Source organism: Anabas testudineus, chromosome 1 (genome assembly GCF_900324465.2).
Source record: "Anabas testudineus chromosome 1, fAnaTes1.2, whole genome shotgun sequence".
Taxonomy (NCBI): domain Eukaryota; kingdom Metazoa; phylum Chordata; class Actinopteri; order Anabantiformes; family Anabantidae; genus Anabas; species Anabas testudineus.
In genome coordinates, this window is record NC_046610.1 from 7,282,617 (window position 1) to 7,299,835 (window position 17,219).

At 39.6% G+C, this 17,219-nt stretch overlaps 1 protein-coding gene across 10 annotated transcripts in view; it reads right to left on the reverse strand.

Moving 5' to 3' along the window:
- The window catches only part of sorbs2a (sorbin and SH3 domain containing 2a), a 51,489-nt gene extending 34,907 nt beyond the window's left edge, over positions 1 to 16,582 (reverse strand). For 4 of the 10 annotated variants that reach the window (XM_026359765.1, XM_026359767.1, XM_026359766.1 and 1 more), the window contains exons 1-2: positions 6,984 to 7,261; positions 1,478 to 1,668 (exon numbers count right to left, since the gene is read on the reverse strand). The gene's annotated coding sequence lies outside the window, so the exon portion shown is untranslated. The other 6 variants (XM_026359763.1, XM_026359758.1, XM_026359760.1 and 3 more) reach the window with 5 other exon arrangements.
- Positions 16,583 to 17,219: the final 637 nt, after the last annotated feature.

Here is a 17,219-nt window from a genome sequence, read left to right on the forward strand (position 1 = left end):
TTTTTATGTCAGAGAAAAGAAGATGCCTGTAGATGCCTTAAGAGTATTACATATAAGACTAGACTAATTCAAGCGCCTTCTGCTATTCTGCAAAAGCAACTTTCAAATATTTTGCTCCTTTTCTACATCAGCTTTAAAACAAATACCCAGTATCAGCAAGTATTGAGGAAGAGGAGGGTCAGAACAGAGTGTCACTAACAAGGGAATTAAAGAGTTCAAGCTGCTCAAAACAATGGTATTTCTGTCTCTGCTGAGAAACCCGAGATCTGGATCAGATGCAAGATCACAAACTTCAAAACATTTTGTAGTTTATTCTAGACAAATAAATACATAGATTTAAATCTGATATAATTTGGCCTCTCTCCAACAGAGTACTTACTTCCCCACATCACAGGTGATACACATCCACCCAAGCAGCCATGCCACCTCTGTGCCAAATAGTGCTGAACCAAAAAGCTTTGTGTGACTGTAATAAATAATTTACATGTATTGATGAACGTGGAAAATAGGATGTTCTGTGACATTTCCAGAACAGGGAAAAATAAAACAAGTACAGCACGCTACGAACTGAGGCTGGGAACCACCCCTTACTATGTACCCGAAGGGTCAAGGTGAAATTCCACAACACCTCTGAGACTGGTCTAATGGAGGAATTGGTGCATGGCTTTTGTTGAGTGGGAAAGAAGAGACTATGAAAAGGAGTGTAACAAGAGATGGAAGTATGTAAAAGGTACAGAGGAAGAAAAAACCTTTCTAGAGCAAAATCATGGGGTAAGAGGTAACAGGAAAGAGGACAGAAAGTTTTGTTTATCAAGATATAATATAAATTAGGTAAGTTGTGTTGTAGGTATTTCTCCCTTTTATTTAGGAAGTCACAAATCACAACATTTCAGTAAAGAATCGGTCAAATCTGCTAGGGTTCGTGTATAAAAAACTTGTAAATCCTCAAAAAGCAAAAAAGTTATTTGCTGATGCTATTTCTGAGGTGACCATGGTAAGAACCACTGTTTTTATTTGACACCATTTCCCCTGTCCACTGTCACAAAAGACAAAAATTCTACTCTCACTCTATAATTGTGGGTTTTGGCAGGATGGATAAATACAATTCCCTTTCAGTGTTTGGGTTGTAAAAGCTATTCAGACGTCTTCTAATTTGCATTCCCTTTAGAGCATCATGTGTTCATAGCAAGTAAATATAGACACATCACAAATAACTAGACAACAGTGTCATCTGTTTTTGTGTGTAATCAAACATGATCTAAAATAAAATATTAAAATTAACGATATTTTTTTTGGAATAGCAATGTCAATTAAACCCGTTCTGTTTAGTCCATAATGCATGTTTAAAAACGTGAATTGAGTTTTGGAATAAAAATGCACAAAAGCAAATATGCATATATTTATTTACAGGTCTGACATCTTAACCAGCACAGTGCAGGTGCAACAGTCTATCAAGCAGAGAAAATTCAACTCTTACCGTCATAAAACCAAACACCTGGAGACTTGCTAAAAAGGGTCAGATATAGGTGATCTCTGTGCGTAGGTACCAATTCTTCTTCTTTCTCTTCTTCTATTCTGATTTATTTTCCTCTTCTCCTTGCCCTCTGCTCAGGATTATGTCTCCCCTCCTGGCCAAGTTGTATTCCCAGATCCTTCCCTGTTTAATGCCTGGGAAGCACAGAAACAACAGATTGAGAAGAAAGTTAGAGAGCCCTAGAGAGGGAGTGACAGGGAAAGAGAGTTCCCTGTTTGGGTGAAGCAGTGATCAGATACGGCTATTTTCAGACTAAGGCATGCTCGTCTATGAGACTGGAAAGTTACCCCCCAGTGTACATGGGTGGGGGCTAAGTGACAGGGCTGACTATCTCTATTTTACCACACGCACACATGTTTGTATGCATGCATACCACACAGTATGCAGTATGTATCTCATGCACACATAAACAGGCTATTTTTATACACAAATTCTTTTACTATGCAAACACAGTCGCATTCATATTTTAATTTCAATTTGGTACATTCACACACATTCACAGGTAGATAATACCTTTGAAAAGATAAGCCAGGGTAAAAAGAGCACAGTTAGAATAACAGTGGGGGTGTAAGAGAGCCTCCACATGCCCATCTCTCCTCCTGGGCTTTAATGTCACACAGTAGCCAATGTAGTCAGTGTGTGGCTATGTAAAGTGGCCTGTTCCATGCAGAAACTGCAGTGTCAAATTGTGCTCACATGAGATTTTCTTTCACTTTCTGTTGGTGACACTTTGATTGCCTGTCAAGAAAGGTCACTTAGAGATGTGCCAGTGTCCACACATTAACATCGAGAAGCACAAACATCACCTTGTTTTTGAACCACATAAAAGACATGTGCAGTCAGTGGCAAATCAGGTTGTAAATGTATACACACTAATTATGTGTCCACTTCCCTGTCATTAATAATCTTACTGCTGTGTAATGCATATGGGAATGTATATTTGGAAATGACCACACACGTACACACAGGCTGAATATACACAGGAGGGAGGTCAGTCACAAGCACCTCTAGACCCCAGACTCCCTGCTATTCCCAGAATGATGATGTAACCACTGCTATTAGCATCTCATATTTAGGCCCAGGATACTTAAAACCCGGCAGCTACTGTGCAACATGCTATTTGGACCATTCTCCTCTCATCACATCCATCCTCAACAATAAACAAAACTGGTACAAAAATGGGAAACTACCAAATTCCTGTGTAGCAGGGTTCAGGAAGGCTGCAACAGTCACCACTAGAGGAAATTCATTAACTTATGTTAATGCAGCTCCATTAGGGGTAAGTGAATGCTGATAGGATTGCTGAGTGGTGACTAATTTTCCCCACCAAAAACAGATAGTCAAAACAACTGTGAATCAAACTGACTGTTACAGTTACTGATGTTGCCTCCTTTTTTGCCCAGTCCAATTTCAAATTTATACAATAAAACAGTGAGGTGAAATTAACCATCTTTCTTTTGATGACGTGCAAATATCTGAGAATGTGCAACTGTATAAGAAAGTTTAACTGTGTTGACAACGGGTATTTTTAAAAGGTATAAAGCCAGAAAGGTAAAACGCCCAACTCATGAACAAGCTCAGCTAAGTGTCAACCTGCTGCCAACCTTTAAATCATGGACTTGAGTTGGCCTGGATCAACACTATCTGTGTCCGCTGTCATCGTGCCAGTGATGAAGTGGTAATGTAAAAAATTCCATCTACATGGGCCCAGATGGCTCCAATGATAGCAGTACCACTGCAATGTGTACCCCAAGCAAGCTTCAGACCTCGAGGTTCTCACAGCACACTACACAGACTTGATCAAACAGCAGCTGCCCCCAGCATTTTCTGGTCACGTGCCAAGGATCAGTGAGGTATGGTGGAAAGCTGACAACTGACAGGTGTTAATGATGTAACCTTGGGGACAGAATCAGGGGAGTATCAGGGGACCAATAAAAGCATTGAAGGAGTTAAGCACCTGAGTTTAGTTGATGATTATGATCTATTTACCACATTTAACCTACTTAAGACTTTACAAAAGATGACTAACAAATCTCCATCATCACCTCAACACAAGTTTCTTGCTTTTTATAAAATCTGGATCACATTCTTCAAGCATCTAAATCTAAGTTTTGCATGTGATGGAATTATTTATAAAAACAATCAACATGACACAGCAGCAGCTTATGATATCATTAAAGTATCAGAGCAAACTATTTTTATAGCAAGTGACATATACTCACTCTCAAACACACCGATACTTTGACCTATGAGCCACTTCGGACGACAGTGCCCGTGTCGACATGGTCTCACCCGTACAGTTTCAACACCTAATTCATTATCAGCTTCTGCAAGGCCCTGCCATTCCCAGTTAAGTAAGTGGCAGGATATAAAAAGCAGAAGAGCTGTGCGTGTACACATTAGTAAGTGTGACTAACTGTAAAACACATAAAGCTAGGATGAGATCAAAAAAGCAAAAACAAATCCACATATATATTGTTCGACAGGCATAGCACCAACATTTGTTACTCTGGAACAATATGCAGTGAAGATGAATGTGAGGATAGAGTGATTTATCTCACAAAACATTCTTCAGCACAATGCACAGCTGGAGACATTTTACAGCCACATTGACTATTTTTATTGATGTAACTAAATCCAACTGGATGCAACAAAGCATAGGCTATATGTGATTGACTGGCTATCACACAAAGTATTAATGCTGCACATACAGTTGCTATCATAATAATAAACAGAAATAATAAAACTATGAAACTGTGGACCAGGCAACACTAATGTCCAACGGACAGAATTTGTGATTTCCGACCTACGCACATATGGTACTTAAAGTTAGCTTGAGCAAGACGCCCTCTTTTAACTAGTCAGGCAATAGCAATCTAATCAACCTGATTAGTAAGTGTTGTAGTGTTCTCATTTATTGTCATTTTTGTATTGTATTGTTACCATAGAATATACAAACTCGCATTTTTTTAACACCTAAATAAGTTACTCCAAAATAAGCCAAGGAGAAATGAATGGAAAAACTGGAATTTCTTTGTTGTATTCTTCCGTTTCTATTACTTTTTGCACTTGTTCACATCTGAAAAAGTAAAGCTACTGCATGTCATTTTTACCTAAAGGTTTGTCAGATAACCTGGAGGACCTTTCTTTAGGAAATGTTTAAATAAGAGTGAGACAAAGTTAGAAAATATAAAAGAAAAAAAAAATGCATTTGTTCAATTTTAAATACTAAATGAAATTCAGAATTTAATGTAGTTAGCCAGTTTCTGTAGTAAAAGTGACAGTTTTTTTTAAATAATTATTTCATTCATATATACAAAAAACATTATTGTAACAGCTCAGGCTCAAATCTAGCTCAGTAGCTCAAAGGCACTGATTAATCATAATGAATTTCCACTATCAAAACCAAATTAATATTGTCAGAAAAGAGAAACAGTTTCGCAGTTCAGGTAAATTCACAATCATCAAACAACTTGGTAAGCTCCAAGTGATTTGGTCATTGAGAGCGCTCAAGGAGCAAGCATGTCCAACAGGCAGCCCCTATTATCAGTGAGACTAAGAATTAGACAAGCTTTTCACACACCACTTGAGCCATGACATCAGCCTCTGATGAAAGGCAGAGAAAGGGGATAAAGGAGCAAAAGGCAGCAGAGGGACAATGAGAAAAGAGCGGGCACCAAAACAAGGAAATAAACAGGACAAAGGAAAATAAAAGGAATGTGAGTGTGTGCATGTGTGAAAGAGAGACGGACAGGGAAAGTGAGCTATGAGGATAACCCGTTGTTACACTCTGTACTTTCAGGGGAAAATGTATCACATTCTCCTATTCCCTAATGGCCTGCCTTGATCCCTTTTCCTCCTGTCACTCTCTTGCCCTCAAACATACATGCACACACCATGGACGTATACATGCTGTCTCTCTTAGTAACTCAAAACCGGCAGGTGCAACTAAGTTAATGCTAACACAGATACATTATACAAGAAATACTTTCTGGTCCTTTGGTCGTCAATCAAGTCAAAATGTAACGAGCTCCCATTAAGTGTGAATATTTAAGCTTCCATGAGAACCTGTTTATTGGTGCACCAGCCCATGCTGAGACAGATAGCAGCCAACTGTTGCTCATCATGTTGCATCCTGCTGCATGGCTTCCTCTCCCCAAGGCACAAGTATGCAGAAACAGATATATGTATATTAAAAATACAACCACTAATGTCTGCAGCACACACACACACACACACACACACACACACACACACACACACACACACACACACACACACACACACACACTCATTGGTCAGGTAGGCCACACTGGGAGCGGTATGAGGTTCCCGGAGTGATAGTGTTACTCTTTGTGCCTCCTGGACACCTCCCCACTTTCCCTGCTCACCCAGCATTCAAATGGGTCTTAAAGATACCATCCATCGCTGCTGGCCTTTCATTTCTCTCCTCATTACATCATCCCTTTATTCTAGTTAACAGCATTGACACAGAGTGGCTATCAGCACCATGATATGCAGGTGAAAAAGGTGAAAAAGACATACTGTATGCAACACATCAAAATATTTAAATCTTAAAGTGTTACGTGAATAACTGTACTAGTGAGGAAGCACTCCACTCTCAAAAACCTAAAGATTTTCATGTCACCCCCTATAAATTAGAGACCGTTTGATTTATACGTTTGATGACAGGGGAATGCAACACACAAGCAGCAGGAATGAAGAAAATCTGTATTGCAATATTGACTTTACGGTTCCCCTGTGAAGCATTGGCCTGCAAAATACAGCACAGTCATAAGGTGCAGAAATTGCATTGTGTTATAAGTATTGGGATCATAAAATAAAATAGCTCCACAGGGCACAAAACAAGTTTTCTAATATGAAGATAATCTGCAATATAGTAGACCAAAATCAACTTCTTTATATTTAATGTTTGCATCATTGCAAATAAAACGTGCACGCTAACAATAGAGATTATCCTTTGGGATTTAGGTTAAACATGGATACCCTATTCATAATGATTGTGATCAAGCAAGCTGTTTGTTACTGCACCGTCTTTACAACTAATGTTCAGCATTATTTATTTTTTTCCACAGGTTAAAAGCTTGTGGTTTGAGTATTTAACATCACAGCAACCCTGACCGCATCTTCCTTTAATGTACTGGAAACACCAGTCCACTGGAATGCACTTTAGCTGAAACAGAAGAGACCTTACCGCATCCCGGATGAGCTGATTCATTTGCCCTGGTCTCGCCCCATACAACTACAGGGTCATTTCTGCTTGCTGTGGACATGAAACTCTCAAAATAGCTTGTTTACCCCCTCGCACAGCACGGGAATTCAGCTCTGGGTCAGATCCGCTGCGGCTGCTAAAAGCGGCGCGGAGGGAGCGGTGTTAGCCCCCTGACAACAGCGCACAGCGGTGACTGTGTGGGGAACCTAACGTTACCTTAAGACGACTCGACTAGTTCCGCAAACATGTCGTCAGGTTATCCTCAACCTCTTCCATGTGAAAATGAGCTGAAGTCCTCACATGAAGGAAGTCTTGAGGCCCCGAAGGAGGAGAAGCCCCTGTGATGACACCGTACACCTGTTTTTCGCCGCGCACGGATGTTGCCGGTGTCGGGCAGCTAACTGACGGCGCCTCCCTCTGCCGGGGGTCGGTGCTCGGGCTCGGGGGAACGTTAGCGACGCGGTGGCGCTCACGGCACAAACCTTCGGGAGGCGGCACACGGACTTACCGCATGTGTCTGCCGGCTCCAAAGCTCCAGAAATGGCCCGAACCTGCCTCCTGTTTCCGTTTTAATCATTAGTGAATGATGCCGCGGCTTCTTGCGCAAAATGGCCTCTGTTATTTCCATTCAGCCACAGTCGACTGGGCGCTTCTCATTGGGTCTGCGCGTAGCCATGGCAACGCCCGCGGTTCAATCAGCGCAGGCAGCTCGATGCTAACAGGAGCTAGCAACACACACACGGCTAATTCATCAGTTCATCTATTCCGACATATTCATCTATCATCAGTTCTCTTATACTGAAGGCAATGCTGGTTTATTTTGAATCGGTCACACAGACACAGTGCTGCTGCAAAAATACTCTGTAGAGCACCAAATCCACAACTTAAAATAGTCCCAACCAGGCTTAGGAAGTGATCCCAGGCTAGGAATAAACTGTCTTCTGTGTTTCTCTGCACTGACCAAGGGCAAAAAGTTTGTTTTTATTGTCTTTAGCTGAATGATTGGTTGATTATTCAAATAGATCTGTGACAGCAAACCTCGGTTTCATGACATTAATATGTTGTCATATTATAAAATGAAACAAACCTTTGCTTAATTTGAAAGTAAGTGTGTTTATAATGAAAATATCTGCTGGTTTGATCATTGCAGTTCTTTGTTCCACTTCAGCGCACATTTCTGATGAATTTGGGATTAATCGAATTATACAGGCTTAAATGATATGGAGTAAATCTGGAGCTGTTGTGGCCGGAGGCAGGAGGTGGTTATACCCACTATGCCTGGTTGGTGACCCATCTTCATTTTCCTATCAACATACTATGTCTTCAAACTGTTTCAAGGCAAATGTTGATCTATTAATAAGTTATTATTATAAGCTTTACTTATTGGCCTACTTTTGCTTTAGTTGTTAACAGGGCTGACATGATGGTCGGTAATTATCTGACAGTCTTATAGGTGTGAATTTATATCAGCATTTGCTATGAGATCTGCTGCCACTGCCGGATACACACCAGAAATTAAATTATGTTTTTGCATCTTTAAGTGTTGCCCTGTAACTAAACTGTATTCATCTTTATTAAGCAAAGCAAACCAACTGAACCGTGTCTTGATTTTTTGATGGCTTAACTGTGGAATTCACCCCCCTCTGTGTTGTCTGACTCCCTCTCGCTTCCAAACACACCAAACTGTTTAATTATTTACAGACTGGATGTTATCCCTTTATAGTCAGTGCTTTGGTATCCTGTGACTGTGACATATTTTAATGTATTTTAACAAATTACAAATGTTAACTCTCCATGTAACACCAGAGACTGTGGACTTGGAGGAAAAAGAAAGAAAGAAAGAAAGAAAGAAAGAAAGCACTCTATTGCTCATAAATTGTTAAAACCTTTAGAGGACTATTACACATGGTCTGGTGAGTTGATACAGAATCAGACACAAAGACAAAACATCACCCTTTAGCCTAATGAAATCGACACTAAAGGGGTGTATCGAGCTGTTATGTAGATATCCTTTTTTAATCATAATCCTTTTTTAACTGACTCCTTTCCTATGAAATGTGTGTTCATATTAAGGTCTTTGAGACACAGGTGAATTACCTAAATAGCAGTATAACATACACTGCTTTCTATAAGTAATCAATGAAACTGATAATTGGATATTAAAAAATAAAAATAAGTTAAGCTAAGCCTATCACCTCATCTTACATTAATAATAAATATCTAGTAAAGAGCTTTAAAGCAATGTTATTTTTCAAACCCACTCATAAACAACCCTTTCTTCCGCCAGCATTAAAGGTGTCCAAATTTAGACTGTTATTGATAGCTGACCTTTGTGAGGTGTCAACAAGACCACATCTGTGAGTGTGTGTCTGTGTGTGCACGTGTGCATGCCTGTGTTGGGTCTTTTATCACCAGCTCTTATGTGCAGTATAGGCAGCCATTTGTGGATCATTCTGTTGTCAAGAAGGTGCATTTTATAGGTGATATGCTATCCAGAGGCATATTATTAGCCATCTATTTTGACAGGACCGGGGAAGATGATGGAGCACCTTAAGTCTGGTATGCAGTGGTCCTATGATGATACAGCCACAGACATACTTCTGGAAAAGCTTTGAACATTAAAGCACAATATACAATTAGCAATGTCTCAGGAATTTTACCAACCCCCTCTGAGAGCCAAAAATGGACTAAGCATTGATGGGAGAGGTGGCCACCACTCTGCAACATTTAGTGGAGTCAAGTGTTGACCAAAAGCTGGCCTTGGACATAAGATACTGAAGGTAAGTGTGGTCAAGAAAACTGCAGTCCACACATTTACCAGATATGTGTCGGTCCCTGCATACACGCATATTTGTAACAAACCCTCTCTTCATAGTATTTCCATTTTAGGATGGTGATGTGAACCTTATGTTAGTGGGTGTGATGTCATTACCACATATCATATATATATTTTTTTTTTGACTTGTCTTCATCCACATTATTTCTGCAATTATTTAATGCCCAAGCGTTAACATACAGAATACTACCAGCACACACTCACAACCTCACTTAGAATAACCCACAATAACAGGGAGCAGCCTGGCACATAGATCTTGTGAAAAAATAACTCTTTTATCTGAGCCGTGTTGCTCTCACATATTTCCACTGTTCCTTTTCAAAGAGATCCACATTTGGAACAGCTGATACTGAGGTTCACCCATCTGCTTAATGTTGAAGTAGAAACAGCGGTGTTGAATAATTGGAGGACATATTGCGTGAGTGCATGGGGACATTGTCTGGAAATGACATCATCTCACTTCCACTTACATTTCAGACTTGCTTTGATGTCTAAGAGCTGACCAGGTGAAATGTCTGAGCAAATCTATGAGAATGAGGCTGCTGATGTAGAGTCCTGCGTCATCTCTCTATTTAGCACTGCCACTGAAATAAGTACTTAGCTTTGCTGTCTCAGTATGGCTGTAAGCATGTACAGTATTTTTATGATAATAAATATGTTTAATTTTCTTTGTTAGACTTGTTTTAACTTTGTTACCTGCTGTTTGTTAGGTGTCTGTCTTAATTAAGCTTAATATGCTGCTGCAGTTTTAACACCATTAGTCCATCCCTACACAGAGGAATTGCAAACCCTGACTTCTGTCATCTAACCAGCATTCAAACACACAATTGCCAATTATACTGACCTAACGCTCACCCAGACCACCACCTTCCCACTGCTATATAACAATCATGAATAGAAATCCAGTGAAAATGGCAGTGGCACTCACACCTTCATTTTGTATGAAAAGCTGACACTGCAGCGTTATGACAGGCGTTGGGGACAGGCTGGCACAACAGAACACAGAAAATTAGTTTAAAGGGGAAGATAAAGGATAATAGAATAACAAATGACACCTTGAAAGACAAAGTCAAAGTGTCATAGGTTAAATTTTTGCTTAAACAAGTTAATGTGGTTTAACTCAAGGGAGTCTCAGTAGCATAATATTGTTTATTATGGCTGAAAAATACTGATATCTGAACTCATACTGCTTCATTTCACCATGTAACTCGAATATAAAGCCTTATGTAGACATGTAATAATGAGTCAGCCAGGAGCAGGTATTTCTATATTCACTTTTGAATTTAATGAAATTCCAATTATATGGCATATTGAGAGTTCAGTGTGTGTATAATGAGTGTAATGTAACAACTGCATAAGTTTTTTTTAGATATATATTTTTCAAATGTTTGGCAGGATGAGACTGGAGGCAGTGAAAGGAAAAACCAAAGTAAGTTAATCTCCTGTAATATTTATCTTGCAGAGGATTTTCAATAATACTTCCAATACATTTGCCGATTTCATCTAAAAAGTGTCAGTGCTCTGGTTGGTGTGAAGTGCTTGCGTAGTCTTCAAAGCTCCACTGATCAATAGTTTCTATAATAACAACAGATCAGATGACTGTATTGAATAAAACAGTTCTCATTGCTTGTGCTGGTACTAGATTCTACCCCAATAAACCCGTATTTCCAGGCACACTTGCTGTATTTTCTCTCTTTAAATGAAGAGTCAGCAGCTGTTGAACACTGGGATGCAGGCAACACTGAGCAGCTAAACTGCAGTTGTATAATGAACAGAGGGAAGCATTATAATTACAACAGCAGGAAATTAGGATGCTTTTAGATTTGCCGAGCGCTAATTTTCCCAACTCTCCCACTTCTAATTTCTTGAAGTGTGAAACTACACAGGGGATAATAGTTAATTTCTAAAACACACAAACAGCTATCCCGTTTAGATCTTATAATTCTCATGACAATGAAAAGCAATTTAAGAAGATGAATCATTATAACTTTGGTGATAACTTTACCAGTAACTTTATCAATACAGTATTTCCAGCAGGTTGCAGTTATTACATCCCTGTGAAGTATCTCAGCATGCATTTGATGGACTGGAAACAGATTTGAGAAAATAATACGGTCACATCTAATGACTATAGTGATCTTGTTACCTTAGTGCCACCATGTAGTTTTGTGTGAAATGTGTAAATGATAATTGGAAGGTTACTCGTTCATCTGGTCTCTGAAACGAAAGGATTACATTTTGACAAATAAGTTAAAAAGCATCTTGTCCCTGTCTCATCAAAAACAATGTGGTGCCTTTGAGCGAAACCCTTAACATCAGCTGCTCCAATAGAGCTGCTATTGTGCCAGAGTTTTTACTAAGGGGTTGCATGTCTATTAATGATTTTAGTGACTGAGATCATTATGGTACCATCACCCTACACGTGATCCTTTACTATGCCACCCCTGATATTGGATCACTTAATCTGATTCTTGGAGCTCACAACATCATCCACCTCTTTCCTTTCCCTTATGAGGGCATGAAGGGAAGCCAGAGCTCATTATGCAACAGCTCTCTTCATGTTTCCCATGTGTGTCTTCCCAACAGAATTACTGATAGACAGTCTCTGGAACACATTTCTAATATTACAGTACTCTGCACTTCATCCACCACAAAACCCCTCACTGTGGGCAAGCCAGGCCTCTCCTGTGTGACCGTTAAGTGGATTGATAAGTGGTGTTGTGGCTGATGAAATGTTGCATAGCTGGATGCTTATGCAATGTCTGACTGACATGCCACCTAGAATATCAGGAGGCAAGAAATGCAACATAGAAAAAAACCACATGTAAAACCAAGGTCCAGTTTCAACAATTAATTATGGGTTAGGCAACCAGTGTTTAAGGCATTATTAAGCATGGCCTGTGAATAAAATGTTATTCAACCATTCTAATGTTACACCTTAAGCACATAAAAGTATGTACAGGTACAACTAAAGTACAGTACAAGTACAATTAAACATTATGATTATAAGAAGAAACCATTGAAGCTATAGTTAGCTTCCACACAACCAAATAATGTGTCACCGCCATGCACATGTAAACGTTCTATCCTGTTGTTCTATCTGGAGGGCAGCCACAGAGACAGCACAGAGACTCTGGACAGTTTTGGACAAACTGTGTATTTGATGTGAAACAGATGATCAGGTGTTAATACTGCTTAGTTATTTTTATTTTCTTTGTATTGTATTACATTCTGTAATATATGTCCACTCCACATTGTTTTGTTTTGAATTACACAAAACAAATTTGTCCTTAAATACTGTTCTGGAGTCTACCAGTAGAGGGCAACACGGGGAGCTCCACCACAACTTCCATTAATCTGTTCTATTTAACCAGCCAACACTCACAGTCATGTTTCATTCCTTATTATCTATTCAATGTTCTATTCAATACTGTATTCCTATCATATAAACCCATCAAAGTCAGTTAGATTATAAAGTGACTTTGTCCATGATGATACATCTGTGTATTGATAATATAGAATGATTTCTATAAGAATCAAATCCTGCAAAAAATAACTAGTAACTTATGATGTGAAAATAAAAGAAATGGAGTAAAAGTAACATGAAATGAAAACTCTTCAAAATACATCAAAACTACGGTAAGTAAGTACAGTAATCCACCATGTAAATTATAAACCTAAAATAAACAGTGATAAAATGTTTCAAAATTCCAAGTTTCACAAAAGTATATCTTTGAATTTAAATCAAATACTGCATATATCCTCTCCATAAAACTATGTGATGTTCCATAAGTGCAGTGGAGAAACCAGCTGGGGCTGTGTGTACACAGTTGGCAGAATCAACAGCATTACCAGCTTTTTCCTTCATCTACTTGCTAATGAGCCTGTTAGTGGGAAGTATTTCTGAAACAACAAATCTGCTTCAGAATTCTGCCCTTGATTTATTGGTAAAGCTGTAAAGCCTTTTCATAGATTTTCAGCTTCTTCTCGGGCTTGTAATTAAGTAATGGCTCGGTTAATCCTATCAAACCTGCATTGCCAGAGAGGAGCGCAGGGACATTCATTAAGAGCCAAGAGGAGCAGATTAATACACACCAAATATACAATAGTACTGATGCACAATATTGCAGACAACAGCCTGCAAGCCATTATGGGTTTAGTCTAAATGAATGTATAAATAACCTGCAAAGATTTTATGTTTGTATCCAGAGAAGAAATGTGGGTAAAGAAAGGTTTAAAGGTTGGGAGGAGTGAAATAGTAAATTAAAAAATAAAACATTCTCCTCTCAATAAGCTGAACACAGAGGGAGAAGAACAGTGAATACATTGTAGTTTCCCCATTCATTGGTCTTTTCATTTTAAGATCCAGCATCCTGTGTCACATTAAGGATTTTTTAGCACAAACATTTAACAGGAAGTGAGAATAATGGTAATGTACAGTTGTTAATGGTTCTAGTGTCTTTGGGGCAAAGCAATCTGTTCAGGCTCAGAAATGTTTAGGAGAAGGAATGTGATCCCTGAATGTCCTTCTTCCTTCTTTGGTAAGAGTACTGCTCTGCTACATCAAAAGAGACCTAAATCACTACACCAGTTTTGACCACATGACCCAGGGAAATATTTGTGTTTTTAGCCAAAGAAGGATGAACTTGTTATAGCAGAGTGAACAAAAGACAAATGTCACGAGGGTTTATGTGTTCGCTGAAACCTCATCAAAGCAGTGTCTCTTTTCAATGATCTGTTTCCTTGGTCATGTCTTCTTATCTTATTCGGTTTTCTGTATCTGTATGACTTGAAGATATAGTTCATTATTACCAGCACATATCCATAATCATTTATTTCGCTGTAGTGAAAATAAGATGACACGGCTAACCTTTTCTTTACTTCTACCTGAATGAGGATGATGAGAGATATCTGATGTGATTTCTGTAAATTCAGCTGGCATTGTATTCTTTTAATAACGGTGCACTTTTTGCATGCAGAATAAAAAAGCAATTACACCTTCAATGATCCCACCATCCATATGGCTTTTTCAATCTAGCAGAAATTAAGTCCCATCTGTAAACTATCACTGACAGGCTGGGTTGTTGGTGCTGCCACACTTTTGCAGCCAAAGCATAAGGTGCTAGCACAAAGCTCTGCCTGACTTCCATGCACTCAGTCAGGTGTTAGAAAGGTGTAATCTCCCACTGAAAAGGCCACTTGTCTCAGAGCTTTTAGCACATGGTCAAAGCCTAGTGGTCTCAACTACTCACACAGAAGTGGTGGACAAAGCTCGTAGCACAACGTGGCACAAATGACACTAGATATCATCACATAGTCTCCACAGGAGGACATGAACATTTTGTTAACATGATCAACATTTGCCAAAAGAAAAAAGATGTTTCTGGATTCTGGCACATTTTCTTCCGTACTAAATTGTCTCTCCTTGCATCTTACTGAGCTGCACTGCAGAGAGTTAACAGTACAATAGTAGATGCATGCTGCTGATTCCAGTTGAGTATTGATGTCCTGTCCCCCTGGGGAACACTTATAGTGAGAAAAGACCTGAGTCAGCACTTAGTGAGTAGACAATGTTGATGAGAAGCACATACCATCAGCTAATGTTCAAATAAAAAATATTATATATTTATCGATATTTGCACAACAGTTGCGGCAGTTGCACTGTAAAAACTGTGTTTATTGATATAGCTGAACATTCTGCCACGTGGGTTGAATTAAACGTGCAAAACTGACCTCTGTGGGATGTTCACTGACTCTCATCTCCTGTGCCGCGTGACATATAATAAGTCATTCACACAGTGGATGTGTTCATGTCCTCAGTGAGGGGCTAAATCAGATGTGGAACAGCAAGTATAACACACCCGTGTTCTGCTCTGTATCCTCTCCAGCTGAGAAAAATCCCAGCTTGAAATCAAAGGACACCTATGCTCGTTTTAATTGTTTACCCCTCCCTCGCTCTAAAGTGTAATAACTGCCGTGTCCGTGAACGAGCTGCGTGTGAGTGGCTGATGTTTTGGAGTATGACCTCCAAACATCATTGGTCAGCAAACTGGGGAGGGGGAGATATACTGCAGTGTCTTTTTTTTCTGCAGAGGGCAGTGGGAACATGCGATAACGTCACTGCCGCTGCCTGCGCTCCTCCTCGTATGCACATCCACAACTCTATCTGCCCGTTATTCAGATTCTCTTCGTCTCACATCTTCACCAGTCTCGTGGGAAAATAAATAAATAAATAAATGATAATAATTTTTTCCTCCCCTTTTCTTAACATATTATTATTGCTCTGTTTTTAGGATTCTGAGCTCCAGTTTTGTGTATTTCACCTAAGCTGCACTTTTACATCATGTCCATTACATCAGACAATGGCATTACATCACTGCTAGAATACAACTATTCCCACTAGCTGCTTATTAACATGTACACCGTAAATAACATATGAGGCACAATTACTGGTGTACGTCCGTGTTCTGCGAAGATTTAAGTCACACTGTGAGTTACTACACTTGATTATATAACATCCAGCATCTACATGTAGCAGTTGAATAACCAAGAGGGCAAACTCACCTTTTGTTTCAAAGCATTCCAACACTCCAGAGATTCAATCTGCAAATGAGGGAGAGGAGAATTACCGAGCTGATAAGATGAAGAATGTGGCACACACACACAAATACACACACACACACACACACTCCCATTGATGGAGCCGCGTCCACACACCAGTTATCCCTTTTGCGTGAGTGCATTCAATAACACATACGCATGACACGCACTAGCCACTCTCTAGCTGTTATAGGTGAGACATGTATAGCAGTGCCTGTCACTCAGGCTGCACTACAGTAAGGGTGTTTCTCCTTACTCTTAATCCTCCATTCCAGTGCCTTGTGGTTTCCTCTGTGAAAATCTGATCTGCGCCTGATTCCTGTCAGCTTTCATGTCTCTGTTTGTCTCCTTCCCCTCCTAAGCTCTTCACTGGGCACCTCATGATTCAGCCAGTGTTACAGCAGGACGGAGCTGCAACAATTCCCTGCTGCATCATTTGCTCTGGTTCTCATCACGGCCCTTTCTGCTCCGTGTGCTCTTTGTCTGTTTTATAGCTTTGTTTACCACTGAAAACTCTTGAATCCCCTCTCTCTTTTGTTTTTATCACATTACTCCCTTGACCACTACAGTGCTGACCGTGCTACCTCTCCCCACGTTTTACAGGTCTTCAGCCATCGGCTCAAAGCCCTGTAAGCTGGTCTCAGCTTAGCACTGGGCTAAACCAATCAGGTGGCCTGAGGTATATCCCAGGAAACACCTGCTCTATTAATCCGAGGGAAGGATAAAGGAGAAAAGAGAGGAAATCTACATGTGGGTGTGGGTGACTAAAGATGATGAGGAGAATGTGGGGCAATGATTTCTGTTTTTCACAGATCCTCACATTGGTATGACATCTGTAATGGTCAGGGGGTTGAAAAGTGATTATGATTCATTTTGTGATGACCAAGAACTTTTAAAAATAAATAATAAATCTTTTAGCCATTTCTAAGTAATCATCCAATAGAGATGACATAAAAAAAACATCATACACCGAGTCATTAGGATATCATTAGGATATCTTTTAATGACCAGCAGAT